Here is an 18,078-nt window from a genome sequence, read left to right as displayed (position 1 = left end):
GCATCCCCATGGTCACGTGATCAAAATCTAGACACTTGCTACTGACTCACATTTAAGACAGTTGCAGTGTCCTGTGGTCATGTGGTCACCTTTAGCCAGATTCATTTAACCATGTTTCTTAACTGCAGTGATTCACTTAATTGTGGCGATGAGGTCATAAAAGGAGGCAAAATTCATGTAATAACTCCCTTAGCAACAGAAATTTTGGGCTCAATTGTCATAAAATGAGGATTATCATCTTTAGGACTTCATTAAATTTATATGTCATCCGTCTGGCTATTATAACAATTCTGGGTGGCTCTCAACAATACAAACATGATTAAAGAATAAAATACTATTTTCTCTCTAACCCATCAGTCACTCCCAACATAGAGCCTCCCTTTTGGGGAAGGGGCCCTAGACCAGTCAACAAAGCCAGGTTTTAAGATTTACAGAAGACCAAGTGTGTGGGAATCAAGCACCCCTTCAATGGGAGATTATTCCACAGGGTGAGGGCCACAGCACAAAAGACCAAAATTCTTCCAGTAGGTGGGATCCGAAGTAGGCCTCTTCTGCTGGAGCGAGTGAGATGGGCCAATCAATCCTATTGGGTCAAGATGGTTCCTCAGTTACCCTGGATACACCCCATAGCAACATGCACAAAATATAAAGCCTAATCAGCATGGAGCTCATGCTGGGAATATTTGCTCTGCAAGCTTGGGAAGGCCACAGCATCCTGGTTCTTCTTGGTCCCAAGATGGTCACCTGCTTGGGGGGAAAAAAATAGAAGACAATGATGGCCTGTTGATAGGAAATCTATAGAGATAGAATAAAGGCACAGAACATTGTAGAAACATCTGGAGGATGCTAGGCAGGTGTGGTCTTTGGCCCACACCTGTTTTCACCCAAACCTACATGACTGACGATTGGTTCAAACTACACCAAGAAATGCCCATTAACCAGTACTCTTTTAAGAAACATTCCCTGCATGTAGAAAGCCACCATCTTGGGGACATACCGTATATACTCGAGTATAAGTCGACCCGAATATAAGCCGAGGCACCTAATTTTACACAAAAAACTGGGAAAACTTACTGACTCGAGTATAAGCCGAGGGTGGGAAATGCAGCAGCTACTGGTAAATTTCAAAAATAAAAATAATTAATTTGGGAAACGGTCTCACTATCATGAAAGGTTTAATTGATTCACTAACCCAAAAGAAGAAGATGATGATGACAGCGGGAGGCAGGAGTCACTCTTCCCCTCCCTCGGAGGCCCCCTGAGTCAGGAGTCACTACCGCCGGCGCGGCCCCAGTCCCGCCGCCTCGGGAAGGGAAAGGCAAAGCGCTTTTGCCTTTCCCTTCCCGGCTGGTGCTGTTGGGAGTCGCTGCCGCCGGAGGCCGCGACTCCACACCATTTTTTTTTCAGAGGGAATCTGACTCGAGTATAAGCCGAGGGGGATTTTTTCAGCACAAAAAATGGGCTGAAAAACTAGGCTTATACTCGAGTATATACAGTAAGTTCCTTTGTACCAGAGGTGTCAAACTGGATTTCTTTTGAGGACTGGATCAGCATTGAAGTTCTCCGTGGGCCGCTGGGTGTGTGTGTGCTGGAGAGTGGGGGGACGATGGGATGGCGCCTCCTGCAGCACCCTGCCAGCCAAAACAGGATGGACACCCCCCCACACCCCCTGTTTTCACTCTGAATGGCCTCCTGCAGAACTTTAGTGACCAAAACTACACGGGGGCTGCATGCAGCCCGTTTTCGGCAGCAGAGGCACTGCGGGCAGGTCCTTTGATATTCCCAGGCTGGCTCCACGGGCCGGATTTAAGCACCCTTGAGTTTGACACCCCTGCTTTGTACCTCTTGCCTAGTGACAGAGTTACAACGGACCTCTCCAGATGTACTTGCAACCTGGTTCTGGAGTTCCAACAGCTGTGCTCCCCCAGAGTCACATGATTACACGTTAGCACGCTTAGCAGTCCGCTTACATTTGTGGATATCTGCAGTATCCCACAGTCACATGACTTTTTAAGCAGTTTTTGCCGGTTTACGGTATTTACTTCCAGTTTCTGGGGAAAAAATGCCCATTAAGTAAAACAGGCCCACTTAACAACGGAGATGTTCCCTTAACCACCAAAAAAGGTGTAAAATCAGGAGCTGCTTAACAACTGCCAAATTTAAGACTATAACTTGAGGATCAATTACAGCCAGAAGTCAAGGACTACCTGAAATGGTTGAGTTCCTGTGCTATGCATAACTATAAGTAAATGAACTGAATTCACAACTCATGGTAATGAATGGTAAATGAACCAAATTGGGTGATTGGTCAGTGACTTCATTGTGGTTCGAGATCAGCAACAATTTTTAAGATGTGTGGACTTCAATTCCCAGAATTCCTCAGCCAACCCATGCTTACTGGGGAATTCTGGGAATTAAAGTCCAGACGTAGTTGAAATACTATTCAAGACACCGAACCACCATTATTATCTTTATAGTACAGTAGCAAGTATACGATCCTAATCAAAGGGTCAGATATCCATTCTCACAGTTCAAGGACAAGCAATTTGGGTCCTGCCTTCATAGCCCACTTCAACGGATCCAGAATATGGATTTATAACAATGTTGTAATCTAAAAATGGTACAGGTAGTCCTTGACTTACGACCACAATTGAGCCTGAAATTTCTGTTAAAGTGAAACATCGTGAATTTTTGCCCCATTTTATGACCTTTGTTGCCACGGTTGTTAAGTGAATGTGGCTTCCCCATTGATTTTGCTTGTCAAAAGGTTTCAAAAGAGGATCACATGACCCCAGGATGCTGCAACGGTCATAAGAATGAGAAGTGATCATAAGTCACTTTTTTCAGTCCTGTTGCAACTTCGAATGGTCACTAAATGAACGGCTGCAAATCAAGGACTACCTGTACTGTGAAAAAAAGTCATAAATCTGGCTTGGACATGTGCTTGTTCCTCTGAGTTATGATTGCGAGGGGCAGGCTCCATTACCATCCTAATTCAAGGACTGCCTAGATGCACATATATTTGAGAGTTGTTGATGAAAAAAAAAGAGATTCAACGTAAATAAAAGATAGGAGGTGAGCCAGTTGGCAGCTTTTCTCATAAAAACAGCAATTCAGCCCATGTGGAAAGCTGAGGAAAAACATTTGAAATCACTCCGAAAAGATTCCAACTTATCTCCTAAATCAGGGGTGTCCAACTCGATTTCATTGAGGGCTGCATCAGGATTGTGTTTGACCTTGGGGTTGAGGGGATTGGAGTGTGTGGCCAGCTCAATGTCATTCATGTTGGGGGTGCCTGTGGTGGTGGTGGCAGCAAAAATAGGCTCCTGAGCTCCGTTTCCAGCTGCAATGGCCTGCAACTCTCTGCCAGCGACAATGCGCCCTCCCGAGCTCGGTTTTTGCTGGCAGAGGCACCGCGAGCCGCTCCTTCACTGTTTCCAGGGCAGTCCCGTGGGCCAGATCTAAATACCACGAGGGCCAGATCTGGCCCCCAGGCCTTCAGTTTGGTAACTATACCCCTGTCTTAAATGGCAACTAGAGAGAAAGTGTTTCAAAGCATTCAGAGAATCTCCATCTCAATGAACTCATTAGGGAAAAAAAGGCAAGAATTTCCTCTTGCCATTTCCAAGACTCTGCCTTCGTCCCACAGCTTCACAAGTATGGAAATCATTGAATAGACTGTGCACGGATACAACAAGATCCAGAGAGACTCTCTGAACTAATGGGGCTATCTGGTGGCTTCTTCTCTTCGATTGTGTTGACTTGCAAACAACAACACATATGTATACCTGTCATTTGTGCCCTGATCAGTGCACACCTGAGGACCTCGTGGTGGTGCGATTGAACATAAATAACGTTGCTAGTTTCTGGGCAAGATCTGTACCTATTTTAACATATTTTATATTTTAAATTTTATGTGTGCCTTACTTTAATTGTGATTAACAGATTGACAGAATTGGAAGGGTGACAAATCTAGGTCATCTACTCCAGTGATCCCCAACCTTTTTGACGCCGCGGCCCGGTACCAGCATCAGCTGGGCGCCGCGCCCGGTGCCGGCATCAACTGGGCGCGCGCCGTGCCGGCATCAACTGGGCGCCGCCATCTTTTTGACGAAAAGATGGCGGCGCCGCGCTCCGTGAGCTTTTTCAGGTAGAAATGGCTTTCTACCTGGAAAAGCTCACGAGCTTGGCAGCGCCGCCATCTTTTTGATGAAAAATGCTTCCGGTGAGCTTTCTGCCCAGAAAAGCTCACCGGAAGCACTTTACCAAAAAGATGGCGGCGCCCAGCAACCAGCGACCCGATAAGACTTGTTCCGCGGACCGGTACCAGTCCGCGGACCGGCGGTTGGGGACCCTGATCTACTCCAACCCCTCCCCCCCACCCTACACCATTTCTGACAGATGGCAGTCCAGTCTTTTGAAAGTTTCCAGTGATGAAGCTCCCACAACTTCTGAGGGCAAGCTGTTCCATTGGTTAATTGTTCTCACAGGTAGAAAAATTCTCCTTATTTCCAGGTTAAATCTCTCCTTGTTCAGTTCCCATCCATTATTCCTTGTCCAGCCTTCAGGTGTTTTGGAAAATAGCTTGACCTCCTCCTCTGTGTGGCAGCCCCTCAAATATTGGAATACTGCTATCATGTCTCCCCTGGTCCTTCTCTTCACTAGACAAGACATGTCCAGTTCCTGTAACCGTTCTTCATATATTTAAGCCTCCAGTCCCCTAATCATCCTGGTTGCTCTTCTCTGCACTCTTTCTAGAGTCTCAACATCTTTTTTATAGTGTGGTGACCACAACTGGATGCAGCATTCTAAGTGTGGTCTCACTAAGGCTTTATAGAGTGATATTAGTATACTTCACTTGATCTTGATTGTATTCCTCTGTTAATGCAGCTTAGGATTGCACTGGCTTTTTTGGCTGCTGCTATATACTTTTGATTCATATTTAATTGGTTGCACAATTAAATGCTTCTGACCCTAATCAACAAACTTCACAACTAGCATTAAAGATAGATATCTGTGTCTTTCTTGTCTCCCAGCTGGGTAAGCTTTGGGGGTCCTGGATTGCGCATACATGTGTACACATGCCAGTTGCTGTGGTGAATGACAAGTATCTGACATGTTTCTCCACCCAACCCTTGTTTCTATGCAGTCATCAATGCCTAAACATCAATGCAAAGGGAGGCACCTGTGAACAACGATGGTGGGAAGTGGTTTTTTTGTTTTTTTATGGCTCCAAAACATTTTCTGAGCTGCTTAAGGCTTTTGCAGAAAAAACTTCCCTGCCAGGCTGAAGAAATTAGCTTCCAAAGTAATTGTCTTGCATGCGGTGATTTATGCACAATTTGTACATAGCCAAGGGAAGCAGGGAGCAGTTTTTGCATGAGAAACACAGCCATTCCCCTCATCAAATTTAATCCCCCTCCTCCTGCCTTCCTTCCCCCACCCCATTTCCCCTTTTCCTTCCCTCTCCTTGATGCCTAGTTGAATTCCAGCCTGAATTCCAACTTCAAAATAACTGTAATTATCTCTAATTGCCATGATTATTTCAGGTTTTTTAGTATGCAAAGGGAGCAGAAATTGGTGTGGGCTCTTTATCCACTTGGGTGCCAGAAATACGCAGCTAAAATGCTCAGATTGAGACTTGAGTGTGTGTGTGTGTGTGTGAGTGTGAGTGTTTGTGAGTGGGAGATGCTTATAAAATCTGCCAATGTAGCCAAGTGATGTTGAACAGTTAGGAAAAAAAACTGCTTTTCTTGATAGGAAAACAGGTGTACAAGAAGTCCTCAACTTACGACCACGATTGAGCCCAACATTTCTGTTGCTAAGTGTGAAATCTGTTACATGAGTTTTTGCCCCATTTTACGACTTTTCTTACCACCTTTGTTAAGGGAATCACTACAGTTCTTAAATTAGTACCACAGTTGTTAAGTGAATCTGGTTTCCCCATTTACTTTGCTTGTCAGGAGGTCGCAAAAGGGGATCACATGACCCCAGGGCATTGCAGCTACTGGTAGTATCAAGTCAATGGCTAAACCTCTGAATTTTGAACACGTGACCCTGGAGATGCTGCAAGGTGAGAGAAGGCTGACTCTACTGGGATGGACATGTCCAGAGAGCAGCACGTTCCGCCTTGGCCAAGAATACCTACCAGCTAGGTCAATGGCTGGCATCCTCGTGGGCATCCAGAACAGAGATGGCAAGACACCATCAACAAAGATATGCAAGCCGTGGGCCTGCACCCCAGAGAGGCAGCTGACCATGCAAAGTGGTATTTAGTGATCCCAAAAATGGATCCTGCACCTGAGGGAATACGTTAGGAAGAAGGAGAAGAGGAGGAGGAGGAAGAGGAGGAGAAGGAGGAGAAGGGGAAGAGAGGAGGAGGAGGAGGAGAGAAGAAGAAGAGGAGGGGGAGGGAGGAGAGGGAGGGGAGGAGGAAAAGAAGAAGAGGATTAGAAGGAGGAGAATGGGAAGAGAGAGGAGGAAGAGAAGAAGAAGAGGAAGAGGAGAAGGGGAAGAGAGAAGAAGGAAGAGGAGAAGAAGAGGAGGGAGGGGGAGGGGAGAAGAAGAGGGAGGAGAAGGAAAAAGAGGGGAAGAGAGAAGGAGAAGAAGGAGGAGAGGGGAAGGAGAGGGGGAAGAAGAAGAGGATTAGAAGGAGGCGAATGGGAAGAGAGAAGGAGGAAGAGAAGAAGAAGAGGAGGAGGAGAAGGGAAGAGAGAAGAAGGAGAAGGAGAAGAAGAGGAGGAGGGAGGGGGAGGAGGAGAAGAAGAAGAGGAGGAGAAGGAAAAAGAGGGGAAGAGAGAAGGAGAAGAAGAAGAGGAGGAGGAGAAGGGGAAGATAGAAGGAGGAGAAAAAGAAGAAGAGGAGGAGGGAGGGGGAGGGAGGAGAGGGAGGGGAGGAGAAGAAGAAGAGGGGGAGGGGGAGGAAGAAGAAGAGGAGGAGGGAGGCGGAGGGTAGGAGGAGGAGAAGAAGAGGAGAAGGAAAAGGAGGGGAAGAGAGAAGGAGGAGGAGAAGAAGAGGAGGAAGAAAAGGAAGAGGGAAATCACATGGAGCCTCTTTCAAATTGAATGGCAACATGCCAAGGTAATATTTCTCAAGCACATATAGGTAGTCCTCGACTTACGACCACAATTGAGCCCAACATTTCTGTTGCTAAGTGAGCCATTGAGTTTTGCTCCATTTTATGACCTTTCTTGCCACAATTGTTAAGTGAATCACTGCAGTTGTTAAGTTAGTAGCACGGTTGTTAAATGAATCTGGCTTCCCCATTGACTATGCTTGTCAGAAGGTCATAAAAGGGGATCACATGATTCCATGATACTGCAAAGGTCATAAATATGAGTCAGTTGTCAAGCATCTGAATTTTGATTACGGACCATGAGGATGCTGCAACTGTTGTAAGCATGAAAAACGGTCATAAGTCACTTTTTAAAGTGCCGTTGTAGAATGGTCACTAAATGAATTGTTGCAAGTCAAAGACTCCCTGTATTCCACTTGTCTTAAGAATAGGATAAGAACTCTCTACAGTTAATCTTTGACTTATGACCACAATCGGGGCCATAATTTCCATGGCTAAGCAAGGCAGTGGTTGGGTGAATTGGACTGATTTTTTTTGCCACAGTTGCTAAATGAATCATTGCAGTTGTTAAATGAGTCATGCAGTCATTAAGTGAATCCAGCTTCCCCCATTTTTACTTGCTGCAAACCGGCTGGGAAGGTTGCAAATGATGGTTCACATGTCATCCAGGCTGTTGTAAATACCAACTATCATAAATACTAAACGCCCAAAGCTTGGTCTCATGCCTACGGATGGCCCTGACCAGAACTTTGAATCCAGTCATAATTAGCCCCAAATACATCTGTCATAACTTTGAATGGTTGCTAAGCCACCAATCGTAAATCAAGGACTACCTATATGATTCCTCCTCCCCAGCATTTCAGTCAGAATCTGCAGTCTTCAATCTCGTATCCAATCATCTAAGTTAGGCATTCTGGAACATGCCATGAAATCCCATGTTTCTGGTATATGGAGAATGTTTCCATGTTTGTCAGACGATGGAGATTCTCAGTCATCCAGGTCACGGTTGTCCCAAAGATGCTTTTTCAAAAGGCAACTGGATTTCCTTTGTTTTCCCTTGAAGACATTTCGCTTCTCATCTGAGAAGCTTCTTCAGTTCTGACTGAATGGTGGAAGATGGAAAGATTTACCGTATATCACTTGCAGTCATCTGGTCGTTAGCACTCTTTCTGAGAGCCATTGAGGCCACTTGGAGATTTACCTGTGCCCTCAGGGCAGGGGTGGGCTTCAAAAATATCAGCAACCGCTTCTCTGCTGGTTGCTGGGTGGGCATGGCCATGTGGACGTGTCCTAGTCAGCTTTCTGCACCATGGTGGGGGGGGGCATTTTCACCCTCCCCGGGCTCCGGAGGCTTTCCTCGAGCCTCGTGGAAGGCAAAAATGGCCTCCCTTGGGTTGTGGAGGCCCTCCAGAGGCTGGAAACGGCCTGTTTCTGGCCTTCCGGAACTTCCGAGAGCCCTGTTTTTTGCCCTACCCAGACTCCGTGTGGGCCCTGCACTTATTTGGCATCCAAACGGGCCATGTGGGGACTCCTGGGAGGGGAGGGGTGAGGTCGGCAGGGCCAGCCAGGGGTGGGATTTACCGGTTTGCTGAACCGGCCATAAAACTAGCTACGGGTTCGCCCAAACCGGGCCGAACCGGTAGCAAGCCACACCTGCCTCAGGGCCACCTGAATAGTGCAAATGGCGGTGGAACCTTCTTGGGACATCTAAAAGGACTGTGTGGTAAACAGGAGAGAGGTGATGTCCTATTCCATTCCTTTCTGTTGTTCCATTCTCCTCCATACACCAATCTGGCTCCATCCCCTTGAATTAAGTACCAGGGAGAACAGAAAAGCTTCTTTGGATATCTTTTGCTTATATTTAGCCTTGTTTAACCCCATCCCGATGTCCGATCTGCCGAGGATGTCTATATGCCATTTTTCTTAAGCTTCCCATCTGCTTTGGACTGGGCCTGGAAGACCAGAAACGTATTAGTCACCTCAGCCAAACTGGAAGCCTATAAACATAACTCTTATTTGGGTTCCCAGGAAAACCTGCTCTTGGGGGCAGGAAGGCTCCTGAGGGCCCAGCGAAAGAAGAAACAGCTCAAGGTCTTGTGCAATGAGCCACCACTTTAAAAGCAATAAATAGCCCAATTAAAATGCAAGACTCCCACAGAAAGTGGCAAGATAGATATGAATTCCTTCTCCATTCACTAGCAGCTTGCTCTGTTGAGAAATGTACAAATATTCAGGGTGAGAAGTGACAGCTTATTTGTCAGTTTTTCTTCTTTGGCCTGAACCAAAGAAGTCTAGGGAAGAGAAGGACCAGGGGAGACATGATAGCAGTCTTCCAATATTTGAGGGGCTGCCACAGAGAGGAAGGGGTGAAGCTATTTCCCAAAGCACCCGAAGGCCAGAAAAGGAAAAATGGATGGAAACTGAACAAGGAGAGATTTAACCTGGAAATAAGGAGAAACTTTCTGACAGTGAGAACAATCAACCCATGGAACAGCTTGCCCTCGGAAGTTATGGGAGCGCCATCACTTGAGACTTTCAAGAAGAGAAGACTGCCATCTGTCAGAAATGGTGTACGTCTCCTGCTTGGGCAGGGGGTTGGACTAGATGACCTACAAGGTCCCTTCCAACTCTGATTATCTGTTATCTGAACCATAGGAAGCAATATGATTAAAGGGCATAACTTTTTTTGTGGGTTGCAGCTCATACATACATACATACATACATACATACATACATACATAAATACCTTTAATAAGGGTCTCTTTCTATCGAATTCTGATTTATAAATAAATAAATGTGTTTAATAGGTGTCCCTTTCTATCATATTCAAAATGACATTGTAATGACAATTTGGGAGAAACAGACCAAAAGCTTTCAAGGTCACATGACGAGGCCCAGAGTGTCAAGGTGCACAATCTTGCATTACAATCTGAATTAGAAAATAGATGAGGATCATTTTGCTTCTAAGCCATCGTCCTTAACGGTACGCCGTTCTCGGTCTGGGCTGAAATGTCAGGAACTTGATCCATGGCTCCCAAACTGCTGATACATTTAATCTTTGGGCTAATTTAGGTGAAAGTCAATGCATTACAGTTAGAACCAATATTTCCTTTCTCTTCTTTTTGGGTTGGCATGCAATTTCCAGAGCAGTTTGGAAACAGCAGGAATACAGGTAGTCCTCGACCTGCGACCACAATGGAGCCCAAAGTTTCTGTTGCTAAATGAAACATTTGTTAAGCAAGTTTGCTCCCATTTTACGACCTTTCTTGCCACAGTCGTTAAGTGAATCATTGCAGTTGTTAAATTAGTCAAATCAGGGAATCTGGCTTCCCCATTGACTTTGCTTGTCAGAAGATCATAAAAGGGGATCACGTGACCCCAGGATACGGCAACCGTCATAAGTATGAGTCAATTGCTAAGTGTCTGAATTTTGACCACATGGCCATTGGGATGCACGATGGTTGTGTGAAAAGTGGTCATAAGTCACTTTTTTTCAGTGCCGTTGTAACTTTGAACGGTCACTAAATGATCTGTTGTAAGTTGAGGACTACCTATCATTTTAAAACCAACCATAAGCTAGCACGCTCTTTACATTACAGGAAATTACTTCAGCAACTAATCATTAAAAGAAATCAAATATATGATCGCCGTTATTTTTTTACTTGAAATCTGTTTTGCTTAATAGTACAGGCAGTCCTTGACTTTCGACCACAATTGATCCCAAAATTTCTGTTGCTAAGCGAGACAGTTGTTAAGTGAGTTTTGCCTCATATTGCAACCTTTCTTGCTGCTGTTGTTAAAGTGAATCACCACAGTTGTTAAGTGAATCTGGCTTCCCCTTTGACTTTGCTTGTTAGAAGGTCCCAAAAGGGGATCTCATGACCCCCTGACACTGCAGCTGTCATAAATATGAGCCAGTTGCAAATTGGCAGAATTTTTGACCAACCAAGTGATCATGCGAATGCTGTCTGGAATCTGCACTGTATATCAGACATAAATACAATTGAGCGAGTCCAGAAGTATTTTACCGGAAGAGTACTACATTCCTCTGTTCACAACAGAATATCCTACACCACCAGACTTGAGATTCTAAGCTTAGACAACCTTGAACTACGCCGGCTAAGATTGGACTTAGGCATAGTACATAAAATCATATGTTCCAACGTCTTACCAGTTAATGAATATTTCAGCTTTAACCACAACAACACAAGAGCACACAACAGATATAAACTTAATGTAAACCACTCCAAACTTGATTGCAGGAAGTACGATTTCAGCAACAGAGTGGTCAATGTCTGGAACTCACTACTTGATTCTGTTGTCACCTGCTCAAAGCCCCACTCCTTCACCCTCAAACTAACCTCTATTGACCTCACCCTATTCCTAAGAGGACTGTAAGGGGCGTGCATAAGCGCACCATCGTGCCTACCGTCCCTGTCCTATTGTTCCCAATTATTAGTTCCTATTTCTTATATTTAAACTTATGTTTATTCTTATTTCTATTGTATTGTAAGCTTTTGACAAAATAAACAAATAAATAAATAAATAAATAAAATGTGAATGCTGAAATGCATTTGTAAGTGTGAAAAATGGTAATAAGTTACTTTTTTCAGTGCTACTATAACTTTGAGCAGTCACTATGGTATCTACTATATAGTGCAGTGTTGGTGTGGTGTCGTGGTTTTCAATTCAATGTGTGGAGTGTGAAGGATGTGTGTTTGTGTTTATTTTCATGGTCATGATGTGCACTGATGATGGTGTTTGATTTCGTTGTACGAGGTACAATGACAATAAAGTAAACTAATAAACTGTTGTAAGTGATGGACTACCTATATGTCATATGCATTGAAATGTGGAAATCTACAATATACTGTACTATCTCCCAGTGGTGGGATTCAATTTTTTTTACTACTGGTTCTGTGGGCGTGGCTTGGTGGGTGTGGCAGGGGAAGGATACTGCAAAATCCCATTCCCTCCCCACCCCACTAACCTGCTTTCCAGCTCCGTTCTCTTATGCAGGGCAACCAAAGGAGACCCAGCCAATCAGCTGGGACTCGGGAGGCAGAGAAGAGATGGGGGCCAATTTGAGGTAGGATTTGCCGGTTCTCCAAACTACTCAAAATTTCCACTACCGGCTCTCCAGAACTGGTCAGAACCCACTGAATACCACCTCTGCTATCTCCTTTTTAGAAATAAGAGGGCATTGCAAATTTCAATCTGAATTCCAGCATTGATTCCATTCTACATCTGTTTGGCCTTAAAGTTAGTCTTTTCCACATTAAATCCTTTATCATTATCACCTCCTAAATAGCTCCTTACATTCCACCCCCCTTACAGATTAGACACAGACATTAGACAATAAGCCTTAATGCTAGAGCAAGCAAAATGCCACACACATTTAAAACCGATTTGCAACTATTTATTTGCCTAAAAGCTGCAATTTTGCCTCCACAATATACTATTAGGGATCATTCTTTTTTGCATAAAGTAAACACTGCCTTTTTCTTATCTGTTATGTTACAGCTGGGTAGACTTTTAATGCAGCAACCAAATGAAGCATTTTTCTATTAATCTTTCCTAACTCATTGAGAAAATGGGCTTAAGAAGAATGGATATCTGCCTGGATTTTTTCCTGTATTTTCAAACAGGGCCATAATCACGCTGTAATTTTCCTCCTCCTCTGTATAGGTAATCATCAACTTATGACCACAATTCAGTCTACCCTTTCTGTTGCTAGACCTTTCTTGCCACAGTTGTTAAGTGAAACATGGCAGTTGTTAAGTTAGTAACACCGTGGTTAAGCAAATCTGACTTCCCCATTGACTTTGCTTGTCAGAAGGTCACAAAAGGGGATCATGTGAACCCAGGATTCTGCAACTGTGATAGATACAAGTCAATGGGCAAGCACCTGGATCTTGATCACATGACCATGGGGATGCTGCAACGGTTGTAAGTGTGAATAACAGTCATAAGTCATATTTTTCAGTGTCAGTGTAACTCTGAATGGTCACTGAATGAACTGTTGTAAGTTGAGGACTACCTGTTGTAAGCAGTGTTGGGCTTCAACCAGTGTAACAACCGGTTCGGTGATCGCGCACACGGTGCATTTGAAAACAGCTTTAAAAATTACCTTCTACTGCAGCCCCAGTGAGTAAAACAGCTGGGGTGCGGCAATCCGCTCCGCCTATCAGCTGGGCTTCAAACAAAGGAAATATAGGACAGACTAGCGCAGGGGCAGATGGGTGGGGCCAACTAGCCTTGGTTGTAAGGCACATCGCTCGAGTTATGACTCTGGAGAGGAAGCAGAAAATCACCAGATCCAATTCATGCTTGGTTCATGATCAGCTACACTAGTGATGGCTAACCTTTTCAGCTTGGTGTGTCGAAAATCGGAAAAAGTGTAGCCTTCCTCGGGTCGTGTGTCACTTCAAGAAATATCAATAATTTGGTTTATGACGGACTGGGCTGGGGTGATCACACAGGGCTGTGAAACTTGTCTCCCTGGTCTCAGGGCTGCAGGTGCAGGATGTGGGGATCGGAAGGCCACCTTACAGGGCTGTGAACCTCATGGATCTCCTTTCCTCCTGTAGCGTTCCTGAGGTAATGAAACTGACAAACCTCAGTTTATGGCGGTTAAAACTGGTTCTCTGCTGCAAAGATCTTGCGGCAGCGGTGACACCACGCCTCCACGCAACAAGCAGGGAGCAGGGATTGGAGCAGAGCACAGGCAGCCTCTAAATGTGCAGGTTTTCCCCACACCAACAGGCGTGTCAGTCAAAGTGCCTCGGCGTGTCACGAGTGACACGCGTGTCATAGGTTAGCCATCACTGAGCTACACGGTCTATGACAAACACCTCTCAGAAAGAATGCCCAGCACATTGTCAGGAGAAGAGATAGTGTGCATATTACATTAAACCATTATTTGTATTAACCAACACACTAAGCCATACATTGGTTTGTGTTTAGGGACCAGTTTTTGTCTCCTGGCAATCACTTGGACAAGTCCCTTCAGTTATCTTGGTTGGAACTGGTTTGTCATTGTGAGTCATGGTGGTGCAGTGGTTTAGAGTGCAGTACTTCAGGCTACTTCTGCTGACTGCCGGCTGCCTGCAATTTGGCAGTTGGAATCTCACCAGGCTCAAGGTTGACTCAGCCTTCCATTCTTCCGAGATGGGTAAAATGAGGATTCAAATTGTTGGGAGGGGGGCAATATGCTGACTCTAAACCAGGGGTGTCCAACCTTGGCAACTTTAAGACTTGTGGACTTCAACTCCCAGAATTCCTCAGCCAGCTTTGCTGGCTGAGGAATTCTGGGAGTTGAAGTCCACAAGTCTTAAAGTTGCCAAGGTTGGACACCCCTGCTCTAAACCATTTAGAGAGGGCTGTAAAGCACTGTAAGTCTAAGTGCTATTGCTATTATTGCGTGGGTCAGAAAGTGGGCTGAGAAAATATGTGCACACGTCTTACATCTTGGACATAATCTGTTTCAATTCTTCCCCTCAGAACGCCGCTTATAGGACATTACATGCCAAAACAAATAAACACAGGGACACTTTTTTCCCTTGTGCTATCACTCTGCTGAACACCTAATGCTCACAATACTGGCTTATATCTTATTCACCCATGTTGTATGGCTGGAATATTATTATTATCCTTCTCATCTTCTTTATTACCACCTCTTATTGGTATCATTGTTATGATTATTATTGCCTTGTTGCTTTGCATATACACTATCTTCAGCACCGGTGACAAATTCCTTGTGTGTCTAATCCAATTTGGCCAATTATCTATTCTATTCTATTCTATTCTATTCTATTCTATTCTATTCTATTCTATTCTATTCTATTCCCATTTCATTCTAACCTTCATGCTAGGGCCGAGAAAGAAGGACTAGCTCAAAGTCACTCAGCTTGGCTTTTTTGTGCCTAAGGCAGGACTCGAACTCAAGTCGCCCAGTTTCTAGCCTGAAGCATTAACCATTACACCTAACTGGCTGTCTTGTAAACAAACCACAATAACAAGATCTACACATCTCAGAAGCTAATTACATCCTTCCTTATTGCTGTTTCGCCATCCATTGGAAAGCTGTTTTCCTAATGTTCAGCTGAAACCTGTTTTCTTATAGAATATCACTCATTGTCCTCTGGAGGAAAAGAGAACAGATTAACTCTATTTTCTCTTTGTCGACCAGCTAAGAATGCCTTCTAAGTGGATTGAGGGCTTTCCCAAAGAAAAATTCACCTTTCCCTCAATATTTTCGTCATTACCTGTGAGCAAAATGTGCTTGTGGTAGAGATGCAGAGGTGTCAGAATGGGAAATGTTTTCTATGTAAGCAGGTGTAGAATGAAGCAGAACGTGATTGAGCAAAGTAGCATGATAATCAATTCCTTAGTCTTTGAAGCATTGCAAGATTTTCTGCTTTCTTTGTTTGCATTGTTTTAAAGCTAAAGACATGTCTTCCGATAGAGCCTGAAGATGTCATCCTAAACCAGGGGTGTCAAACACGTGTTGTCACACCGTTGTCACATGACGTATCATGATCTTTCCCCCCTTCACTAAACCTGGCATGGGTGTGGCCAGCGCATGACACATATGGTCTGTGGGCCACGAGTTTGACAGCCCTGCCCTAAGTACTCTTCTACAGAGGAATTATTGTAATTCTGTAATAACTGTAATTCTACAGAGGAATTATTGAGTCTATCATCTGCACCTCTATAACTGTCTGGTTTGGTTCTGCAACCCAACAGGACAGGCACAGACTTCAGAGGATAATTAGGACTGCAGAAAAAAACAATTACTCCAACCTGCCTTCAATCGAGGACCTGTATACTGCAGGAGTCAAAAAGAGGGCTGTGAAAATATTTACAGACCTCTCACATCCTGGACATAAACTGTTTCAACTCCTTCCCTCAAACGACGCTATAGAGCACTGCACACCAGAACAACTAGACACAAGAACAGCCATCACTCTGCTAAACAAATAATTCCCTCAACACTGTCCAACCATTTACAAAATCTCCACTATTACTGTTAACCTTCTCATCACTCCTTATCACCCATCCCTTATCACTTGTGACTGTATGACTGTAACTTTGTCGCCTGCATCCTATTGTATTGACTGTTTCCTAGTATGATTTGATTGCTTATTGTACCCTATGACTATCATTAAGTGTTGTACCTGATGATTCTTGACTCTTGACGAACATTTTCTTTTATGTATACTGAGAGCATTTATACCAAGACAAATTCCTTGTTTGTTTAATCACACTTGGCCAATAAAAATTCTATTCTATTATTAAAAAAAGGAATGGTATAGGGTCTCCTGCTTGAGCAGGGGTCTGGATGAGAAGACCTCCAGGGTCCTTTCCAGCTGTATTCTGATTGATTGATTGACTTGTCTTTCTTGATATCCCTTCATCACAACTCCAACCAATAGCAGAGTTTGCTGAAATTTGCTGATCTGACATTTATGGACCTACCATCTTCTTCAGAAGTCCTTCCATCTTCTTCAGACCCAAACTTTGTGTGATTTGTGGCATGTCAATGGCAACTGTGGAACCGTCAGGAGTGGCCCAGATCCTGTCTCTTTCATCTACTGTAGGTATAACCTACTCTATTACTTACCAGCCACTGTCCTCTACAGCCATCTTGGTTTGTGCTGCTAGACATAACTTTGGCATTTTCTAAAGCTCAAGTCACATCTTATATGGAGTCCTTATGGAAAGCTAGACTGCTATCAAAATATGCACTATTGTCAGAAGAGAGCTGGAAGATCTTTTAGTTCAAGCTCAAGCATGAGATCCTGTACCATTTCAGACAAATGTTTGTCTAATCTCTTCTTAAAAGCCTTCAGCGTTGGAGCATCTATAACTTCTGGAGACAAGTCAGTAGTTGTATTCCATTTTTTAAAACTACTGGTTCTGTGGACGTGGCTTGGTGGGCGTGGTGTGGCTTGGTGGATGTGGCAGGGGAAGGATACTGTAAAATCCCCATTCCCTCCCTACCCCACTAACCTGCTTTCCAGCTCCGTTCTCCTGTGCAGGGCAACCAAAGAAGACCGATCAGCTGGGACTCAATGGGAGGCAGAGAAGAGATGGGAGCGGAGCCAGTCAGAGGTGGGATTTGCTGGTTCTCCGAACTACTCAAAATTTCTACTACTGGTTCTCCAGAACCTGTCAGAACTGGCTGAATACCATCTCTAAGGCCAGTCATTCCACCGGTTAATTGTTCTCACTGTTAGGAAGTTTCTCCTTAATTCTTAAGTAAGCTCCTGAGTTTAGGTAGGAAATACCAGAAATACAGATACAGGATAGGCACCACCTGGTTCAACAGTGGTGCCTGTGAGAGGTTAATTATATGTCCTGGTGGACCATTGCTTAAATATGAGCCAGCAGTAGGCTGCAGCTGCTAAAAAAGCTAGTACAGTCCCAGGACACATCAACAGAGGGATAGCATCAAGATCATGGGACGTGAAACAGTTAAGTGAGTTTTGCTTCATTTTATAACCTTTCTTGCCACAGTTGTTATTTGAATCACAACAGTTGTTAAGTTAGTAACACAACTGTAAGGTGAATCTGACTTCCCCATTGACTTTGCTTGTTAGAAGTTTGCAGAAGGAGATGACATGACCCCAAGACCCTGCAACCGTTATAAATATGAATCAGTTGCCAAGCATTTGAATTTTGATCACGTCTCCATGGAGATTCTGCAACGGTCATAAATGTAAAAAACAGGCTTAAGTCACATTTTCAGTGCCTCTGTAACTTTGAACGGTCACTAAATGAACTGTTGTAAGTTGAGGACTACTTGTAACCCCTAAATGGTTAAAATCAGGAATTGGAGGAAAGGGGTTTTTATTCATTCATCTAGTCAATTTATGTAGCTGCTCCCTCCACATTGACACAAGGTGAAAAAGAATCATTCATAAAACAACACTAAAATATAACAGGGTCAAATAAATACATTAAAAATAAAAGCAGCAGCATTTTCTGGTTGCACAAAG

The sequence above is a fragment of the Notechis scutatus genome, chromosome 1 (genome assembly GCF_049901735.1).
Source record: "Notechis scutatus isolate UNSWTSFEM ecotype Mainland chromosome 1, rNotScu1.2, whole genome shotgun sequence".
NCBI lineage: Eukaryota > Metazoa > Chordata > Lepidosauria > Squamata > Elapidae > Notechis > Notechis scutatus.
This window is presented reverse-complemented; position numbering follows the sequence as displayed.